The 21,055-nt window shown below is 39.7% G+C and overlaps 1 protein-coding gene across 2 annotated transcripts in view; it reads left to right on the top strand.

The window, feature by feature from the left end:
* The first annotated feature begins 323 nt into the window (after window positions 1–323).
* Window positions 324–21,055, top strand: part of Ppp2r3a (protein phosphatase 2 regulatory subunit B''alpha) — a 147,363-nt gene continuing 126,631 nt past the window's right edge. The window contains exon 1 of one of the 2 annotated variants that reach the window (XM_085689626.2): window positions 324–457. The gene's annotated coding sequence lies outside the window, so the exon portion shown is untranslated. The remainder of the gene's footprint in view (window positions 458–21,055) is intronic. The other variant, XM_085689625.2, reaches the window with a different exon arrangement.

The raw sequence follows: 21,055 nt of genomic DNA, 5'->3' as shown, positions 1-21,055 counted from the left end.
GAGTGTAGATGGTAGTCTGGCTCACATAAACGCCCAGAAGGGCAAGACAGTTAACGAAGACTACAGTAAAAAGGGCAATAAAAACAATGATGGCCATCATAAAACGCATACTTTTAGCATGAAACTCCTTCGCCAAACAGTACGAATCGCCATCTCCGTTATACAAAGCAGTGCACAGCGCCGGCTGCCGCCATCGCGGCTCTCCTGGCGCCCCTCAGGGTCCCCTTTCGTGGGGGGGAAAGGGAGGGGAAAGCAGGCGCGGCCAGGTGGGCGGGGCCGGTGGGCGGGGCCGAGGCGCCGGCGGGTGGCTGGGCGGTTGGGCGGGGCGCACTCAGGCCTGGGCTCCTCAAGCGCGGCGAAAGCGGCCCAGACCCCGCGCTGCGGGAAGCCGGGCCGGTGTGTGGCGCGTCGCTTGAGGGGGGAGGCAGCTGCGGGAGGCGGAGCGGCGAGCACTGAGGTAGGTGCACGGACGCGGGGCGGTAGGCCAGCTCTCCGTCTGAGCCCCCGGCCCGCGGCGGGCTGGCGAGGCCGAGGGGCGGCGCGCGGAGGCCGGGGCGGGCGGGGCCGGGGGCGGGGACTGGCCTGGCCGCAGGGGCCGCGCGCGGTGCGGGGACTCCGGGTGGAGCGCAAGCTCACCGGAGGACTCCCGGGGCTGGCAGCGAAGGAGAGCACTGGCCCGAGTGTCCCGCCGAGGAGGCCGGTGGGGGACAGGGTGACCGGCGCCTTTCACCTCGCGGGACGCCCGGCCCGGGAACTCGTTAACAGGAAAGCTTGGCAAGGCAGCAAATGCCAAGGTTCTGGAAGAACTGAGAGTCACGTCGTTCGGCGCTGAGGCTTTATTTTCCTTCCCCGCCCCCTGCCCGACCTCGGCCAGACTTGGCCAAAGAAGGATGTGTCACCCGTTCGGGGCTGCGGGCGGGATCTCAGCCACTCTGGGAGCAGGGGCACCTGAAACAAAGGTAGTGGGCGGCCAAGTGACTGAGCTGCGAGGGCCTCGGCGGCTCCCACGGTCGCGCCGGCCCGGCCGCCGCCTCCGAGGGGCGTTCTCCTTGGGGACCGCTCGATGGAAACCAGCTGGCCGGGCTTGGAGTTGATGTTGCCTCGGAACTGTGTAGTGCTCACATTATTTCCATTCCTCCCACTCTGATAAAGCCTAAAGAAATTTATCCCTCTCGATGCTCTGCAAATGAGGAGGGGTTGGGGGGAGGAGACAGATTGCTGTTTGTAAATTATAAGGCATTTTCTTTGTAGAAAATAGTTTGCAAACACAGAATAAATGCGTTAACACGCTAGCGAAGGGACTTCTTTGTAGTGCCTTTCAAAATCTAAGAAGAGTTCCTCCTCGAATCTTCATTTATGTACAAAACGTCCCCCGCCTCTTTGGTGCCAGGCGTTTTTCTTTGTTCTTCTTTAGTGTCTGGCCTCAGTTTCTTGTAAACAGAGCATCAAGCCCAGGGACCCTAAAAATTGCCATACTAGGTCAGAGCATGGGCGTCCAGCTAAGCAGGCAGCAGACTCGTGTTGTAGTAAAACACAGAGCTTTTTTCCTTGGCACCATTAAAATTATCTCAGTTTTCTTCACTGGTCTCCATTACTGAAAGCTTTTTTTTTTTAATAAAAAAAATCTACAGATGACTTCTGATTTGCCCACGATTTATTCATGTTTATTGCATTCAAAAGGCTCTCTGGTCATTTCTGACAAACTTTTGTCATGAAATACTGGGGGAGGGGGGACTTGGATCTTTTATGCAACCTGGAAGCTCAGATCAGGAATACAAAGTTTGGGTGCGTTTTGTTTGTTTTTTTTAATAGAAAGCTTTGGAGAAGGCTTTACCAGGCCCAATGTTGTTATTGGATTCAGTGATGGCTTTATACACTGACAGCCTGAATAGTAAACAGTTACTGCTTTACTTCCATGCATAAGATTTGCACATTGTAACTGTCACTATGCTAAGCATTCTACATAGTGAAGGAGCTGTCTTGACTTTATCTTGGTCTGAATTCATCTGGCTGTGAGGTTCAGCTGAATCCAAGTATTTTGAGAAGATTTGCCTGAGCAGGAAGAGAATAAAGCGGTTGGGCGATTATGGAGTACAGGATATTTGAAGGTGATAAACTCAGCGACTCAGTTCTGATCAGTATAGTTCCAAGTGATCTGGCCTCTGTCAACTTTCAACAAGTAACTAACTCAAACTTTACATCTCTGACACTCTTCTTGAAGTCCTTCCAATCACCACCACCCCCAACAAAAGTAACAACAAAAAACCCTCCCCCCCACCACTTGCCAGAGCAAGGAGTAGGATTGACTACCCTTTTGAGTATTGCCTATCAGGGTTTCTCATCCATGGTACTATTGACATTTTACATCAGATAATGCTTTGTTATAGAGGGCTAGCCTGTGCAATAGAGGATGATTAGCCACGTTCCTGACTCAGAATCCTAGCTATTAGTATAGTACTACACACATACTTAATGACAATCAGAAGTGCTTCTAGACCAGTGGTCCTCAACCTTCCCAATGCTGCGTCAGTTTAATATGGTTCCTCATGCTATGGTGACCCCATAAAATTATTTCATTGCTACTTCATAACTGTAATTTTGCTACTGTTATGAATCGTATTGTCTGTGTTTTCTGGTGTTCTTAGGTAACCCCTCTGAAAGGGTCATTCGGCCCCTAAGTTGAGAACCATTGTTCTAGACATTACTAGGTATCCCCCGGAAAGGGCCACATTATCCGTAGTTGAAAACTACTCTTGTAAACTGACTGCTACCTTAATCCCAGGACTGCATTGCCCTTGTTTGCTGATGTGTTGACTTTGTCTGCTTTCCTAACCTTAGGGCAAGAGAAGTCGCTTATTTATATGTGGCAGCCTACTTTGCCAACTGGATGGCAGGTTGGGTCTAGGAAAACAAAGGTAAAAGCAACTGGTATGATATCTGCATTTCTGATCTGTATAGTCTGAAGAGGTAACTGGTGTGAACGTTTAATTATACAGTTATCTCATTACAGCTGTGTTAAATTCTGAAAGGAGAAGTAAAGGTTTCCCTGAGTACCTAAAATGTTCATCTTGACCTAGTCTGGAAACGGAGGAATGTTTCTTTGGGGGAAGTAACATTTGTGATGGACTCAGAGGATAAACACGGACTTGCTAAGTAAAGCTTGGGGGACAGCATTCTACACAGAAGGAAGAACTGTGAATCCTAAGACAGAAAAGAATAGTTTTTTTTCTTGGGAACCCAGAAGCTAGTGTGGCTGGAACTTGAAGAGTTCGGGGGCAGAATGATATAAAACGAGTAGGGAAGTAGGTGGAAGCTCTCTGTTACTGATTGGTTTCTCAGTCCAGCTGACCTCTAGACTCATGCAGGGACTTAAACCAGTGTCGGGCCCTTCTCCAGGTCCATTAAATCACAGTATCTTCTGTTCAGCCACTATTTCCTCTATGCCTTCTGAATAGATAGACAGTGGTAATAGTTTTGTTTACCATTCTGAACTTTTTTTTGATAGGCATCCTGTTTATACAAATGTTAACCCACTGCGCTCTGTTATTTTAATAGTCCCTTGGGAATTTATTCATTTTGATGTATATGTTCTTTATTTTTTAATGATTACATAGTATTTCTTTGTATGGCTACATTACAGATAATTTAGCCAGTCTCCTATTGATGGGCATGTAAATGTTTTCAATATATTATAAAGAGCACCGTAAATATGCCAGTTCATATGTGTATGAGTGTATGTGTGGAATAAATTGATAGAAATAAGACTACTGAACCAAATATGTTTGTGAAAGATCATCATATGGAAAAAAATGATTTGAGCAGGTAGCTAAAACATTAAAAGATGGTAACTGGGACTAGGATGATAGCAATGGAGCTATCATAATGTATATATGAAATGTATTTAAGAGTCGTGGTTGATAGGATTTAGAACAACGTTCTCAACCTGTAGGTCAAGATCCCCCTGAGGTCACATATCAGATATCCTGCATAGCAAATATTTACATTACTATTAATAATAGTATCAAAATTACAGTATGAAATAGCAGTGGAATAATTTTGTGATTGGGAGTCACCACAACATGAGGAACTGTATTTAAAGGGTCACAGCATTAGGACGTTGAGAACCACTTGTTTAGAAGAAAATAATGGCACAAATGTTAAACGTTACAAAATAACATCCTAGGATGAATTTCAGAGCATTAGCTTGCCCAAAACTGTGAATAGTTGAGTTGTTACCTGAAATGTAGGCCATTATAAGGATAGTTTTGAGGTGGACATAAGTCATCGTTCTTATTGGGATGCTAAACTTTCATTTAAACATATTATGTAAGCACTTGACAGTTCAGAACACATGACGGGGAAAGCATAGAACTGGAGACGTACATTTTTAGGTTTAAGTTGAAGTGCATGGGTGAAATTAGTCATTGTAGAGGTTGCAAACCAGCAGGCCAGTGTCGAATCTTGCCCACAGATGTTTTAGTTTGTACATGAGGTGGTTTCATCATTAATTTTGCTTTAGTTGCCAATATGTTTAAATCAAGATTTTTAAAGAGAGAGAAAATGAGTGACACATCCAGCTCTTTCTTGTATAGCAGCAGCTGTCAGAGGTTAGGTCCCAACCGGCCCCAGGCAGCCACACCCTAAAGCTTACGCCTGCCCTGCTTTGCCTCTCCTTCTGTATTTTGCAAGTAGTGTATGTGCACATGTGGAAGTCAAAAGATAACTTTCAGGAGTTAGATATCCTTGTTGGTGTAGAATCTTTGTTGTTTTTTCTGTGCTGCCACCTCTAGGCTTGGTGGCCCATGAGCTTTCTGGTGATTTTCTCTGTCTCCATCTCCCACTGACTGTAGGAGTGCTGGCATTGAAGATGCATGTAGATGTTCCACACAGTTCTGAGGCTCAAACTCAGGCTTGAGTACAAGTGCTTTACCAGCTGAACCAACTTGCTGACCTAATATTGTGTGATTTTGAATGTATATATAATCCCTGGTCAAGGGAGAGTGTGATTTTCTTCTTGGATTTACATTGGAAACACTGAATAATTTTTTTTTTAAAAAATACTAATGCTGGGGTTGAGGAGATAACTGTACAAGTATGAGGACCTGAATTGGAATCTCCAGTGTCCGTGTCAAAATCTATGCATGACAGTACAGTCGTGAGTAATTTCAGTGCTGTGACAGAGACAGGAGGGTCACTGGAGTTTGCAGGCCACTAGCATGGTTCCAGGTTTAGTGAGAGACCCTGTTGACCTTTTCTGGCTTCTCTGTATAAACATGGGCACACACACCAGCATGCATATGTGCACATGTACCACATATACACCCCTGAACACATTTTTACATACACACATACACTCTTTAAAAAAAAACAAACTAGTGCTGAGGTTCATCTAAGCAATTTGTTTGTATTTGTTTGGTCTGAATTGCAGTGTTGGGTTTTGTGTGCTTGTGTTGTGTGGTGGTAGTGGTACTTGCTGTTGAAGTACTAGATGGCTTCTAAGTAACAGTGCTCTTTCTGCTCGGTCTCTTTAGTGCTGGCAGCCTTGTCTAAATGTTCCTCAGATGGTTCCACTGACTACTGGAAAGAGAGCCACTGACCCAAGATTAGCAACAGAAGAGGGCTCAGAATTTGATATTTTGTTGCTGTTGTTGTTGTTGTTTTAGAATAAGATAATGAGAAGTAGATAGAAAGATACTATGAGGTGGTACCTTGCTTGATGTTGGCTATGTGACAACTGAATACATACTATGGAGTTTCTGATTAAATTAGGCAAAAAAAATGTTGGTTTGCATAGGCAAGCACACTGTACTTAAATGAGATTTTTAAAAGTAAACTATACTTGCAGTTGGAGAGATGACTCAACACCCAAATGCCAGTTCACAGTTATCTATGACTCTAGTTCCAAAGGGTTCAGTGCCCTCTTCTGGCCTCCACAGGCACCAGCACACACTTGATTACATGTACATTCAGGCAAAATACCCATACACATATAACAATAAATGAATAAAATACTTTAAAATAGTAATCCATATTTGATTTTTGTTTTATATGTTTTCTTTAAAAGTTTAATTGTAGTAACTAAGCAGTGGTGGTGCACATCTGTAATTCCAGCACTTGGGAGGCCTGCCTGATCTATGAAGCAAATCCAGGACAACCAGAGTTGTTACACAGAGAAACCCTGTTTCAAAAAAAAAAAATCTAATTGTAGTTTAGGGTATGCCATAAAGGCAAAAAAAAGATAGTGCTTCCCAAAAAAAGAATCATCAAGTAGTTAAGTACACTGAAAATAATCTGTTGAACTTCAGAAGATGGACATCTTTGTCCTCAGCAAGACCCATTCTGGAATGGAAAAGGTAGAAACCAGATTGAAATAAGTAGACCCTAAGAAAATAGTGAATGTTCAAAATCATCTGTGTCTCCGTGTGGTGTGAATTGAACCCAGGGCTTTGCACATGCTCAGTGTTCTACCTCTGTGCTTTATTTCCAACCTAGATCAATAGACAAAGATTTCAAAAAGTTTATCTGAGAAAGTGTGGTAAGGGAGGAGCTGGTATCTATGGCTATATAGTAGATACTCAGTATGTTGAGTACCCAAACACTTCTGACTTCTCATAGATGTAGCTAGACAGTCCCTGATCACTTGTCTCCCTGTTGTAGACGGGGTTTTCTTTGCATTTGTTTTGAAGACTGTTTTTCACTGATGAGATATTTTTCTAGGACCTGAAGACTCCTGAAGGACTTGTTTTAGATGTTAGTAATTTGGCTGTAAGTCTCTTGCTTATCTAGAAAGGCAAGAGTTTCTAAAGGCCAGTAGTGATCTGGGCTCCAGTAACCCTGACATCATCTTTCCATTCAAGTGATGAACAAAAACCAGATTGTTTGCATATTAAAAATGGAGTATAGGAAATGTGTGTTTGTCAGATTCCCAGGAGCAGTTTTGCAGTATTTTTTTGTCCAGTTAACTTGATATTAGAACTTGATTTTTCCAGTTACATACATGTAAATTTTTTCATTCGTTGAAATCATTATCATTGGTGGGGTAGCTGTAAATTGGAGGTGCATGCCCTCTTTGAGATCAGAGAGAAAGAGAACTGAACATACTTTGGTATCAAAAAGACTGTGTGAAAACTAAGCATGATGGTGCAGGCTTTTGATCCCAGCACTTGGAAGAGGATGGCAGGTAAATCTTTGTGATTTCAAGGCCAACTTTGGTCTACACCAGTTCCAAGCCAGCCAGGGTGGAAGAGTCAGACTCTGTCCAGAAAGAAGGAATGGGAGGTGGGAGAGAATGTATAAATGTTGTACTGTGAGTATTCATAATCACTGTTTAATACCCAGTAATGCCACTTTTGGGTATATATCCAAAGGATATTCAATCGTGCCACAAGGACATGTGCTCAACTATGTTCATACCAGCATTGTTTGTCATAGCCAGAACCTGAAAATAACCTGAATGCCCCTCGATCTAAGAATGGATAAGGAAGATGTGGTACATTTACACAATGGAGTACTACACTGCAGAAAAAAATAACGACAGCTTGAATTTTGCAGGAAAATGAATGGTGCTAGAAAGCATTATTTTGAGTGAGGTGACCCAGACACAGAAAGACAATTTGTACTCACATGTACTCATTCATAAGTTGTTTTTAAACATAAAGCAAAGAAAATTAGCCTACAAGTCACAATCCTAGCGAACTTAGACAACAATGTGGACACTAAGAGAGACATACATAGATCTAATCTACATGGGAAGTAGAAAAAGACAAGATTTCCTGAGTAAATTTGGAGCATGGGGACCTTGGGGGAGGGTTGAAAGGGAGGGGAGAGGAAGGAGGGGAGCAGAGAAAAATGTAGAGCTGAATAAAAATCAATAAGAAAAAAAGACTGGTTGTCATGCAAATGGATATACCCATTCTGTTTCTTCTTCATTGGCGACCTTAGCCTGGCACAGGAGGTTTTAAAGGTCAGTTTTAAAGGTTTTAAATTCAGTGTATCTGAGAGTTGCAGTCTTCACAAAAACATAACAAAATAAGCAAACAAAAGGTACAGAAAGCATAGAAAGTGGGGAATGCCAAAGATTATTAGTGAAAAATGGTGTTTATTCATTGAAAGCATAAACTTCATTACTATACTCTTTTGCACATAGAAATAGTATCTTGTAGGGATGAGACCCACAGTTATCACTGATATATCAGTTAAGTGGATAGTATATATGTGTGGGGGGGTGTATATCATATAGTATATATAAATACTATATATATATATAGGATGGCAACATATATATATGAAGCAAACATAGCTTCAATATTATTTGTAACAAGAATCTATTATTAGAAAATAATTTTATTTAGAAATTTGTATGTATTTTTGCAGTAGTAAGAATTCTCACATAAAAACAGTGGTTAGGTACCATACCTGAAGGGTGAATAGCCATTGCTGATGCAGTTCTCCTGTGGCGTGTGGAGGAGCACGGGTGACTGGATGAGCTGAGTCCTTAGACTAAGTTCTCAGATGCAAGGCCTGAGTTCGTCGAGTGTAAACTGTAATTTTTTTTTTTAAACTGAGGTGAAATTAGTTATTTTAACTGATAGTTTTCGATAAATTCACAGAATTTGCGAATACCACTTCTAATTCTCAGATATTTTCATCACCTGCAAAAGAAACTCTGTATCCCACTAGGCAGTCATTCTCCATTCCTTTCTTTCCAAATTCCTGGCAACAAGCATTTTTGCTTTCTATCCTAAACATTTCATAGAAACCTTTCGTGTGTGTGTGTGTGTGTGTGTGTGTGTGTGTGTGTATGTTCTTTGATTCAGTGTAATGTCTACAAGATTCATTGCAGGTCATAGTGTGTATCAGTACTTCATTTCTTTCTCTGATTGAATTATGAATTTGCCACACTTTGTTTTCATCAGTTGGTGGCATTTGGGTCATTTGTACTTTCTGGATCTTCTAAACTATGCTGTTAAGAGGATTTGTTTACAGGTTTTGTTTAATACCTGTTCTCAGTTCGTTGGAATGTAAAGGTAGAATAGAATTGCTGGATTATATGGTAATTCTTTTGTTTACGGTGTTTGTTTTGCAGAATTAAGGATTATTTTGAGGAGCTGGTGCATGCTAGGTAATAACTCTGTTTGAGTGAAATTGTCAGCCTTTTAGTTTTTTTTAAAGAACCACCAAACTGTTTGTCACACCAGTATCTGAAAATTCCCTGAATCCTCTCTAACACTCATTATTTTCTGTCTTAGTTTCTTTGTTGTTGGCAGTGGTAGTCCTGTTGTTGTCATTGTTTTAAATTATAGACATCTACCATACTGGATTCAAGGAATATCTCAGTATGGCTTTGATTTGCAGTTACGTAATGACTTGATGGTATAGAACATCTTTCATGTATTTCTTGACTATTTGGTATTTTCTTTTTTAAAATTTCTATTGAAGAAAAATTTCTTTTGCCCATTTTTAAACTGTGTTGCCTTTTTGTTGTTGAACTGTAAGAATTGATTATAGGGGCCTGGAGAGATAGCTCAGCGTTTAAAACACTTGGGGTGCAAGTACCCTAGTACTCATATAAGTTATAATTACAACCTTAGAGTGGAGACAGGATCCCCAGAACAAGCTGGTTATGAAGACTGACTACATTGATGAGCTCTGAGTTTGAGTAACAAATCCTACCTAAAAAGAATGAGGTGGGGAGCTGGAGAGATGACTCAGTGGTTAAGAGTACTTGCTGCTCTTGCAGAGGACCCAGGTTCAGTTCCCAGCATCTACATCATGGCTCACAGTCACCTGTAACTCTAGCACTCTTTGCGTGCATGCGCTGCATATAAACTCATTCAGACAAGCACATATATACATAAATAAATTTATTTATACATAAATGAATAATTTAAAGAGAATAAATGAAAGATAAATTAAGGAAGATTCCCAGAAATAGCTTGAGGCGCACAGACACCTGTGTAAATTTGCTCACACACACAAGTAAAATGAAGAAAAAGGACAAAAGAGTTGATTATACATTCTAGATATTAGACCTTATCACATATGTGATTTGAAAATCTCCAGTTTTGTGAGCTGTCCTTTCACTGTCTTGATAGTTGCCTTTGCAGAAAAGAACTTAGTTTTTTCTGTTGTCATTGTCTGTATGCTCTTGTCACCATCAAGATCACATTAATTTACCCCTATGGTTTTCTCCTAAGAGTATGTAATTTTAGTCTTTACATTTCAGTTTTCTAGCCATTTTGACTTACTTTTGTATATGATTCTTTCGTAAATGGATAATCCTGGTGTCTGATACTGTTTGTGGGAAGAGGCTGTGTGATTTTATGCACGTCTCATTCTGGCTCCATAGTCATTAAACAGGGGCCTCAGATATAGGAAGTCGTTGGAGAGATGATATTATATATCTAGAATTTAACATATATACTTAAAAGGGATTTGTCAAATCCTGTCCTTGTTCCCAAATTATGGGATATAGTTGGACTTTCCTTTGGACTGGCAGCTCACAAAAAATGACAAGACTTATTATTAATTATGGATGCTCAGCCTATAGCTTAGGCTTGTCCCACTAGCTCATAACTTAAATAAGGTGTAACCCATTTATATTAGTCTACATTTTGCCTTGTGGCTTTTTAGCTTTCTTTCTTCTTTCACCTCCTGTTTCCTCTCCGAGTCCTCTGGTGTCTCTCTCACACTAGATTCATCGCCTCCCTCTCTCTCTTCCCAGAAGTCCCATCTAACCCCTTCCTGCCTAGCTATTGATCATTCAACTCTTTTTTAAACCAATCAGAAGGCACCTTGGCAAAGGCACATCTTCATAGTACAAAAAGATTGTTCCACAACATTGGGATATCTATCTTAGGTGTAAGGGTCTAAGAAGTTTTCAGTCATAGCAGTAAAGTAAAAGGCTAGATTTCCATATTGTACCAAGAACAATTGTAAATATTATTGTACAGTAATATTTTACTGTATTTTCTAGAAACTGCTTCTTGGTAAAATATCTGATGACTTCAATCAACAAATATTTGCGTAGTAACTTGTATATGCCTGGTACTGGTTTTTTGGTTTTGTTTTGTTTGGTTTGGTATTGGAAATGCAGTACCTTGTGATACAAGGTGCTGTATTCTTCAGAGTCTCTTGACTCTATTGAAATCTTTCTAACTCTTATCCCTTCCACAGTTATCCAATCAGTGACTCATTTTTTTCTTTTCTTTTCATCAAGCCTTGAATCTGTACTAATTAGGACTGTTCTCCACTGATACTCCTCTTGCCAAACTAGTTCAACATTAACGTTCACATTGCTAACCAGTGAATCAGTTCTCTGTCTTCCTTCAACAGCATCTTACACTGTTTCTTGTTGTTGTTAATACTTTCTTCACTCAACCTATAACACACTTCATCATCTTTACTTCCTCTTACCTTATTGAGGCTTTTTTCTACCTCAGCTTCCCCCACTAGTTTCTCATTATCTTTCTAACCTCTGAAAAGTTGAAGGCTACAAAGCTTTATTTCAAAACTACATTTCCAATAACCTATCCCATCTCAATAAAAGTAGTTTCATTATTCTAGAAGCCCAGGGCAAAAACCCTAAGTCACTTTTGATTCTCTTACGTTTTATGTTCAATCTGTCATCTGTCTTGTTGAGTCTACCTTTAAAGTGTTGAGTCATTAGATTAAGTCACTTTCTACTAACTTCATTGTTTCTGCCTTGCTCAGACCAGTGCTATCAACTTGTGGGTTGTGACACCTAGGGGTCACCTAAGACCATTGGAAAACAGATATTTGTATTATTGGTGCAAGGAGCGGGCCCGCTTGTTCTTCCTGGTTGCATGGCTAGCTTAGCCTCAAAATAACCACACAGAAATTGTATTAATTAAATCACTGCTTGGCCTATTAGTTCTAGCCTCTTATTGGCTAACTCTCACATCTTGATTTAACCCATTTCTATTCATCTTTATATCGCCACATAGCAGTGGCTTACTGGGAAAGATTCGGCATGTCAGATTCTGGCCGCTCCATGGTGTCTCTCCTACTCTGCCTTTCTTCCTCCCAGCATTCAGTTCTGTCTTCCCCACCTACCTAAGTTCTGCCCTATCAACTAGGCCAAGGCAGTTTCTTTATTAACCAATAAAAGCAACACAAAGACAGAAGGACCTCCTATACCATATTATGATTCATGACAGTAGCAAAATTACAATTATCAATAAATCTATGGTTGGGGATCACCACATGATGAAGTGTTTTTATTAAAGAGTGGTAGCATTAAGAACCATTGCTCTGCACTATTCCAATACTCTCTTTTTCCTGATGTGTCCCTTCTCTTCTACAACCTGTTACTAACACAGAACAAAAATTTCCAGTGCTCTGTGAAAAGTTAAATCCTCTCCTCCTAGGCTTTAGGCTAACATTTAAGGACCACTAAGCCCCATCCTCTCTACCCCAACCACACACACCTGTATTATTCTGACTTCATCTTCTATTCTTCTTTGTGGTTGTTTTTGACTGAGTCACAAATAACACCCTTCTCCCAACATGCCTACCTCAAACCTTTGCCTTCTCTCTAATAGAGCTTTCTGTCTCGTTTCCATGGGATCTTTATCCAAGTCCTCTTCTCCTAGAAGTTCCTCTCTTCTTCTTCAGACTGCCTCTCAGTGCTCTAAGGGTTCTTATGGTTATTCTCTCTGCCCTACGTCTGAGATGAGTGCCTGAGGCTATCCCTCTTCTTGTTGTTTGTTTATTCTATGTTGGTTTGTGGTTTTGTTTTTCCTCCAATGACAGGGTCTCACTATGTAGCCCAGACTGGCCTGAGACTCAGTCACCTAAGTGCTAGGATTATAGGTGTATGAACTCTCCTTATTTATTTACCTATCTTTAACTGTCATTTAACTGGATTAAAAAAATTAAAAACTTCCTGTCCATGAGATCAAAACCTAAAAACCAAGATTAGTGGCTATGAATAGAATATGCCATTAAAACTGTAGATACCATAGCAGGGCACAGTTCTTTTTATTTGTAGTTCACAGATGTATTCCCTATTTTACAGTTGTGAGGACTGAGGCCCTGAGTGCCATTGAGAGTATTACTGATGTATTATTGCCATACTATGTCCTCCTATAAGCTCTGTGGCTTGGGAGTTAGCATTTTGTCTCCTCTGAACTTGGTACGTCTTGACAACCTTAGTGCTTTTCTGGAAGATCTGGTTGGAACCCCAGGCCCATGGTGAGTACTTCTAAAGTAAATAGAGGCCCACACTAACTGGATGTGAGTAATAAAGGCAGAAGAGGGTCCGATGTAATAGAAAAATAATGTGTGGAGCAAGTTCAGAAATATCATCTGAGCCAGCAGTTCTCCAAAACTGCAGGCTTCTATATGGGCCTTCTGGTGTACTGTAAGAGGTTGCAGTATTTTCTCTTGACTTATTATATTTTAAAATAACTCATTTATTTAATTTTTCAATTTTTAATACATTTCCTTTTTGTGTGTAAGAGTGGGTGGTAGGTAGATTTGACTGTGTGCCTGTTAGGGGTGGTGGTATGTGCACATACAGCATCCAGAATATTATTGTTAATTCTGTAGTTACCCTCACATGTCATAAAACACTGGTTGGATATGCTTTCTGTTGTAATGTAGAGCGGCGGGCTGCATCCCGCTGCCCAGATAGCTTAATCCCGAAATAATTACATGGAAATTGTATTATTTAAACACTGTCTGGCCCGTTAGTTCTAGCCTCTTATTGGCTAACTCTCACATCTTGATTAACCCATTTTCACTAATATGTATCGCCACTTGACTGTGGTTTACTGGTAAGAGTCTAAACAGCGTCCATCTCGGGAAGGAGAATCATGGCATCTGCCACACTTCCTTCTTCCTCCAAGAATTCTGTTCTGTCTCCCCCGCCTGTCTAAGTTCTGCCCTATCAAAAGGCCAAGGCAGTTTCTTTATTCAACCAATGAAAGAAACACATAGAAAGAAGACCCTCCTACACCATTTTCCCTTTTTCTGTTTAAACAAAAAGGAAGGCTTTAACTTTAACATAGTAAAATTATATATAACAAAAGTTATCAAGCAAGAATTACAGTTACAATATTTAGATCTATTTTATCTTTTATTATAACTAAGGAAAACTATAACTATCTATCTATTCTTTAACTCCATCAAAGACTCCAGAAGGATATAATATTACTTAAGTAAACAAGAAGTAAGCAACTTCCAAAACTCTAGAAATGATAGAGACATCTCGCTGCCTGTACAGCCACCCAAAGTTTTTCTGTACCGTTGGGGCATCCATATTTGGCCTTCAGGCCCTTAGTGTCCAGCAGACATTTTCATGAAGCAGGAAATTTTAAAGACAGTTCAGTCATTTTCTTCTGTATCCTGCAGAATGTCTCACAGACTCTTTTATGAAACAGGAACCCTGAAGGATCATCTTACCTTTAGACAAGTTCAGCAGTCCTCTCTCTGCGGGTTCTTTGTGTCCAGTTTATGTATCAGTCCAGGCAAGAGCAGTTTCTTGCCCAAATGGCTAACCAAGTCCATAAGGAGTCTCTTCGATGCCCATCTTCCTCTTGAAGTAGATTGGTGCTGCTAGGAGCAGACATGTCTCAATGTCATGAAAAGCCCTAAGTTATTAAAACATTAAATGCCATATTCTGTAGTCTTTGAAAGATATGAAGAATGCCTATCTAACTGAAATATATCTCTATATATCTAGAAAATCTAACTAATATGACAACAAGCTTGATTATTATGATGATTATCCATTAACAACTTATATTTCCTAATTATAAATTACAGTTTTAAATGAACTACACAGTCACAATACCTTAATCAAGATCAGAAATACATATACATATAACAAAATTGACCTTAAATTTATATCAACAAGCCAAGATTCATACCAATGCAAATTAATTATATCTATTTCAAAACATCCTATTTATGTGCAGCATAAAAAATATTTATTTCTTTGTATTCTGTATACTCATTCTTTATTATAAAAATGGCAAACATTTTTTCTATTCTGTTGGACTTCTTCCCCTTTGTGATATTTTTAAGTTGTTAGTTTTGATATCAGATTTGCTTGTAGCACAAATTCTAATTGGTTGTAGTAATAAAAACCTGGAGTCAGATATTAGGGGGTGAAAACTGAAAGATCAGAAAAGCAAAGCAATCAACTACTAGTTCTTACCTCTGCAAAAGGAGCAGCGGGCTGCGTCCCGCCACCCAGCTCTAGGCTAGCTTTACCCGAAATAATTACACAGAAACTGTATTCATTTAAACACTGCCTGGCCCATTATATCTAGCCTCTTCTTGGCTAACTCTCACATCTTAATTAACCCAATTCTAATAATCTGTATATCATCACGAGGTCGTGGCTTACCGGGAAGATTCTAACCCACGTCCATCTCGGGCCGGAGCTTCATGGTGTCTGCCTGACTCTGCTTCTTTCTCCCAGCATTCTGTTCTATCTACTCCGCCTATCTAAGCTGCTGTCCTATCAAAGGCCAAGGCAGTCTCTTTATTTAACCAATGAAAGTAACACATAGACAGAAGGCCCACCTACTCCATACCTCTAACAACGCTCAGACCAAAGGGACAATCCTATCTCTATGAATCCTCAGACTGCTTCTGAGCTCCTGTCTTCTCCCGCCTTGTATTCCTCTCTCCGCCCAGCCATACCACTCCTGTCTCCATCTCCCTAGAGCTGGGATTAAAGGAGTAGGATCCCAAGTGTTGGGATCACCTTGTGTGAGCTCTGTTTCTCCTTTAGATAGATTCAATCTCGTGTAGCTCAGGGTTGAACTCACAGAGATTTGTCTACCCCTGTCTCCTGAATGCTGGTATTAAAGGCATGTGCCACCACTGCTTGTCCTCTATGTCTAATAGTGAGTGACTTAGCTCTGCACTCTGATCTTCAAGCAGGCTTTATTTGTTAGATTACAAACAAAATATCACTACATTTGCTTATTTTACTTTTATGAAACATTTTTATTCATCATATAATTCTTTTTCATTAGTTTATTAATTATACATATTAATGGTTTGGAGTTTTTATTTTTTGAGTTTTGGGTTTAATTTGGTTTTTGAAGATGGGGTTTTTCTCTGTAGCAGCCCTTGCTGTCCTAAAACTAGTCCTTTAGATCAGGGTGGCCTTGAACTCACAGAGATTCACCTGTCTCTGCCTCCTGAGTGCTGGGATTAAAGATGTGTGCCACCACCACCTGACTTGGATTTATTTATATTTACGTCCATATATATAAACTATATTTCCATATTCATCCTCCCATTACCTTCTCATTATCCTCCCACACTCCCTAGCTCCCTTCCTCTCCCCAACTTATAATGTGTCACCTACTTTCATGTCTTTATTTGTGTGTGTCCTAATTAGTTAATGAGGGTTACATACATAAATATAAGACAGTTATTTACAGGAACATGGACATCTTAGCTGTGTCTACAACACTGAAGAAAATGTATCCTCTTACCCTAACAGACAGTAATTGCCAGTAACTCATTAGGGAGGCTTGGGGCCTTGTGATTCCCCTCCCACTTCCTCCCTCTTGATGGGCCCCATCTTGTACTGGTCCCTTGTGGGAAATTGCAGTTGCAGTGAGTTCATGTCATGCCAAAAGATAATATTCTACAACATTCTACTCCTTACTCTAGGTCTTACATTCTTTTTCCTCACTCTTACAGTGTTCCTTGAGCCTTGGAAGGACTGATACAGAGATTTCTCGTTCAGCAATCACTAATGTTCAACACATTGACTGGTTAATCAATCTATATAGTAACTGCCACCCATTGCAAAAAGGCTTTTCTGACCAAAACTGAAAACAGCATTAGTCATTGGGCATAAACCTGTTTAAAAACCAGGTAGTTTGATAAATGCATGCCCATTTAGTAAAGTAGCAAAAGTATCTTCCCACTGGGTTCTGTGATGTCCCTGGACAAGAGCTTTTGACCAGGTTTATTGTACCAGCTATTGTTGATTCCTTCCAATAGAGCAGGCCTCTAATCTAATCAGCAAGTGATTAGTGATCCCAATAACAGCCATGCCAATAGTATACTAATGGGCATATCTTGTCAGCTAGATTGATAATGCAGCACAAAGGGTTTATTTAGTAAGACAGTTGATGACTTTCCTCCCATAACAACTTGCATGACACTTTCTATCACCATAAAAGCTAGCGAGGAGAGAAGAAGTTTCTAACTCAGTTTCAGCTTCCTTTTTCTATGTTCTGTGCCCAAAGTGCAGTCTTACCATACTAGTAATGGAATCTTTCCATCTTGCTCCGGTAGCAATGAAAACTAGTAGCAATAGCCTGTATTGTTTTAGGTGCAAAACTTTTTAAAGTGACTTTTTAATTAGTTAGTTTTATGCTATTAACATTAAAAAGATACTATTTTCATGCTGTGTACTGGCTACATGTTGGGGATAAACTAAAGTCTTTTTTTATACTTTAATGTATTTTTCAGATTGAAGACTTTAACTCATTTGGAATTTATTTTTATGGATAGTGTGAATTTTGTGAATGCCCCAAATATTTATTTGGCTGTGTATTTTGAATAACTTTATAGTAGATAGTGTATCAATTATCAGTTACTAATTCCTCAAATATATGCATTGACTTTAGGACTCTGATTAGTCCCATTTATTATTGTTTTTTGCCATTGATATTTACTTTGTTTTAATTCCATGCTAGCTTATATACATATGTATAATTAGTAGTTTAAATTATTGTGCATGCTTGCTTATATACATAATACAACTCTTGTTTATTCTCAACTTTCCTGCTCTCTAATTCTTGACTATATTCTCAGTCTTCATGCCTCTCCCAGCATTTTGGGATGGGCTACATCATGCCTCCTCTTTGACTTTTCCTGAAGTTTAACTTTGTTCTCCTTTCTGCCTTCCAATATGATCTTACTTACTATCATGTTTTCTCCAAATTGGATTTCATTGAATTTCAAAGTAAATTAAATATTTTTTTGTTGGAAACTGCTAGAGATGGTAATTCAAATGTTTTCTTTGAATGGTTTTGTTTAATTTGGTGCTAACTACTCATTTTTCATTATATTTTGTTTTATTAGAGACAAGGCCTCATGTAGTCCAGACTAGCCTTTTAACTTGTTGTGTAGTAGAAGATGACCTTGAACTTCTGGTCGTCCTAACTTCTGGTATTACAGATGTGTGCCACACACCAGGTTTTCAACTCTTTCATTGGACTGAACCACAGGGGCCTCATGCATGCTAGGTAGGCAGTCTACCAATTGAACTACATCCTTACCCTATTAATTACTACTCCAAAAGACCACAGTTGTTTTTGTTTGTTTGTTTTTGCATGAAATTACTATTCGTAGGCAGATGAGTACTTAATATGCTCGTTTAGTAGACAAGCCCAATTCCAAAATGTACTAAGAATCTTATCTATGATAAGACCTAGCCAAAGATATGGTAAAGGCTGGACAAATAGGGAGCACCAATGAAACCAAGAAGTAGGATAATAAAGCTATCTCCAGGACAGAAGCTAATCAGTGAATTCTGTTGATGGTCTCATGTATGAGCATGAAACATCAGCTCAAAGAATCTGGCTTTTTTTTTTCCTAGAGCTATTTCCACTTAGCTTTTGTCTCCTTCCTCTACTTCAATTGGGGATCTGACAGGTCATACATTAAGAAGATACTTGTCCCACGCTATCCTCGCCAGCAAGAACCACGCGGGACACAGGATCCTTCTGCAGAAATAGCTTTAATCCTCTTGGGAGCTAGAGCATAAGCCACATGGCGGAGACCCAGATATGAAGGAAGCCATCCCTTATATATGAAACAGACCCTGCTTTGGGACGTGTCACTCTTGGATTGGTTCGCTGCTCCCAGTCCCAGGTGATGCCTTGGGAGTAGTGGAAAGTTACCAACACGTGTGCGCTTTCTAGCTCACCTGGCGGTGCAGCGCCATCTATGGTGGAGAGTGTGGTTGCGGCCCTCTACAGATACTATTCAATTTCTGTTTCATGTTGTGGACTGACTACATGTGGGGATACAAGAGTAAATAGATTGTAGTGGTTTCTTGCTTCATCTGCTTCTGCTTCCCTGACCCATCACATTGCCTCCTGAATCCCATCACCCCCTCACAGAGAAACTACAGTAGTGCTGCAAATGCTTAAAAAATACTTTGTGAATAAATGGAAAGTATTTCTAAGTTTTTTTTTCCGTTCAGTAACTTTTGACACTGAGTCTTTATCCTTGAATTTGTTTTCTCCAAATTGAATTTCATATTTTACTCTTCCATTAAGTTTCTTTAAATTCTATTTTCTTACCCTGACATTTGCATTTTCTCACATTTAAAGCCTTGTGCCTTTTCCATTTCCCTCCTGTCGACTTAATCTCACAGGTCACTTGTTTTTATTTTTTTAAATTAAGCTTTATGCTTGGCCTTATGGCATGTTTTACATGGTGTTCTATTTCTGGATATAATTCTGCCTTTTCATGTGCCTTTAATTATGTCCTAGTCAGTTTTATTATTGTACAACCTCTTTGTTTTAATTATAATTACAAAGTTTGATAATATAGTGTGACATCCAAAGAGCAGTTAACATTATTCATCCTCTTAAAAGTCATGTTTTACTCCATTGATTTGTTGTGATTTTATTTTATATAGCTGTTTTGTGTCATAACTTTACTTCTTAAAGACTTCATTTCAGACATTGTGAAAAATTAGAGTTTAAAAAGTTCAATATAAGTTCTATCCATTGAAGTGTTCCATTCCTGTGCATGTCTCTCCTCCTTCCTTCTTCCTACTAAGAGACATCAAGAAACCTGGAACTATAGGAGAGACTGACTCTCCATGTTCATTTAGACTTAATACAGTGGTGGTGAAGGAGGAAAGGGTTGTAGACATTAGAAAGTCTTAGATTCAAATCATAATTCTTAAATTTTCTCGATAATATGACCATGTATTGGATTTGGGGTTTTGGTTGTTTTGTTATTTTTATCTTGGCCTCAGTATCCTTGTCTATTAGGTAACACTGGCTTTATTGTTGGCATAAGAATTTAATTAGATGTTACATTTCAATTTTCAACCCAGTCCTAATATATTTGAGAACATTCATGTACCACATAATGATGTTTTGGCCAACAATGGACCACCACATACTCAATGTGGTCCTAAAAGATTATACTGGAGCTAAAAAAAAATCCCATTGCCTCATAAACCATAGCTTTGGAAGAAAAAGAAGGAAAGAGAGCTATTTGAGAAGAAAAAAAGAACTGCTAAGGAAATTCACAATGAGGGGTTTATTTAGACCTCAAGATAATCCTTAAAAAGCCTGAAAATGGGACTGGAGAAATGAGTTGCAGCAGAAAACGCAAATTTAGTTCCCAGAACCCAGATTAGGTGGCTTACAACCCCAGCTCCAGGGAATTTGACATATCTGCCTTCTGTAGACACATAATCTACCAGAAAACACATGGACACACATGTTAAAATAAAAATATAATTTTTTTTTGAGTTTGAAAACAGTCAGACATTAGTGGCACACACCTTTAATCCAAGCACTCAGGAGGCAGAGGCAGGCGGATCTTTGTGAGTTCAAGGCCAGCTTGATCTACAAAGCAATTTCCAGGACAGCCAGGGACACACAGAGAAACCATGTCTCAAAAAACCAAAATAATAATACATAAAATAAGATAAAGTTTGAAAACATGGACACACACACTGATAGACTGTTACTAGGAGAATTCCTGAGGCACAGTCTACTTGCAAGCAAATCTGCTGTGGAAGGGGAAACTGCCACTCACATTTGAATGCTTAGTCCCCATTGGTGGAACTGTTTGGGAAGGATTAGAAGGTATGGCCTTGTTGGAGCAAGTATGGCACTTGGGACTGGCTTTAATGTTGCAAAAGACTCATCCCATTTTCAGTGTGTTTTCTACTTCCTGCTTCTGGATAGATGTGAGCTTTCAGCTGCTCTCCAGCCACCTGTCACCATGCCATCACTCCACCTTCATAAACTCTACCCTGTAGGAACCATAAGCCCAACTAAACTCCTTGTTTTATAAG

Source organism: Myodes glareolus, chromosome 4, assembly GCF_982192425.1.
Source record: "Myodes glareolus chromosome 4, mMyoGla1.1, whole genome shotgun sequence".
NCBI lineage: Eukaryota > Metazoa > Chordata > Mammalia > Rodentia > Cricetidae > Myodes > Myodes glareolus.
The sequence above is the reverse complement of the archived record's forward strand: the minus strand, read 5'-3'. Positions and strand labels throughout refer to the sequence as shown.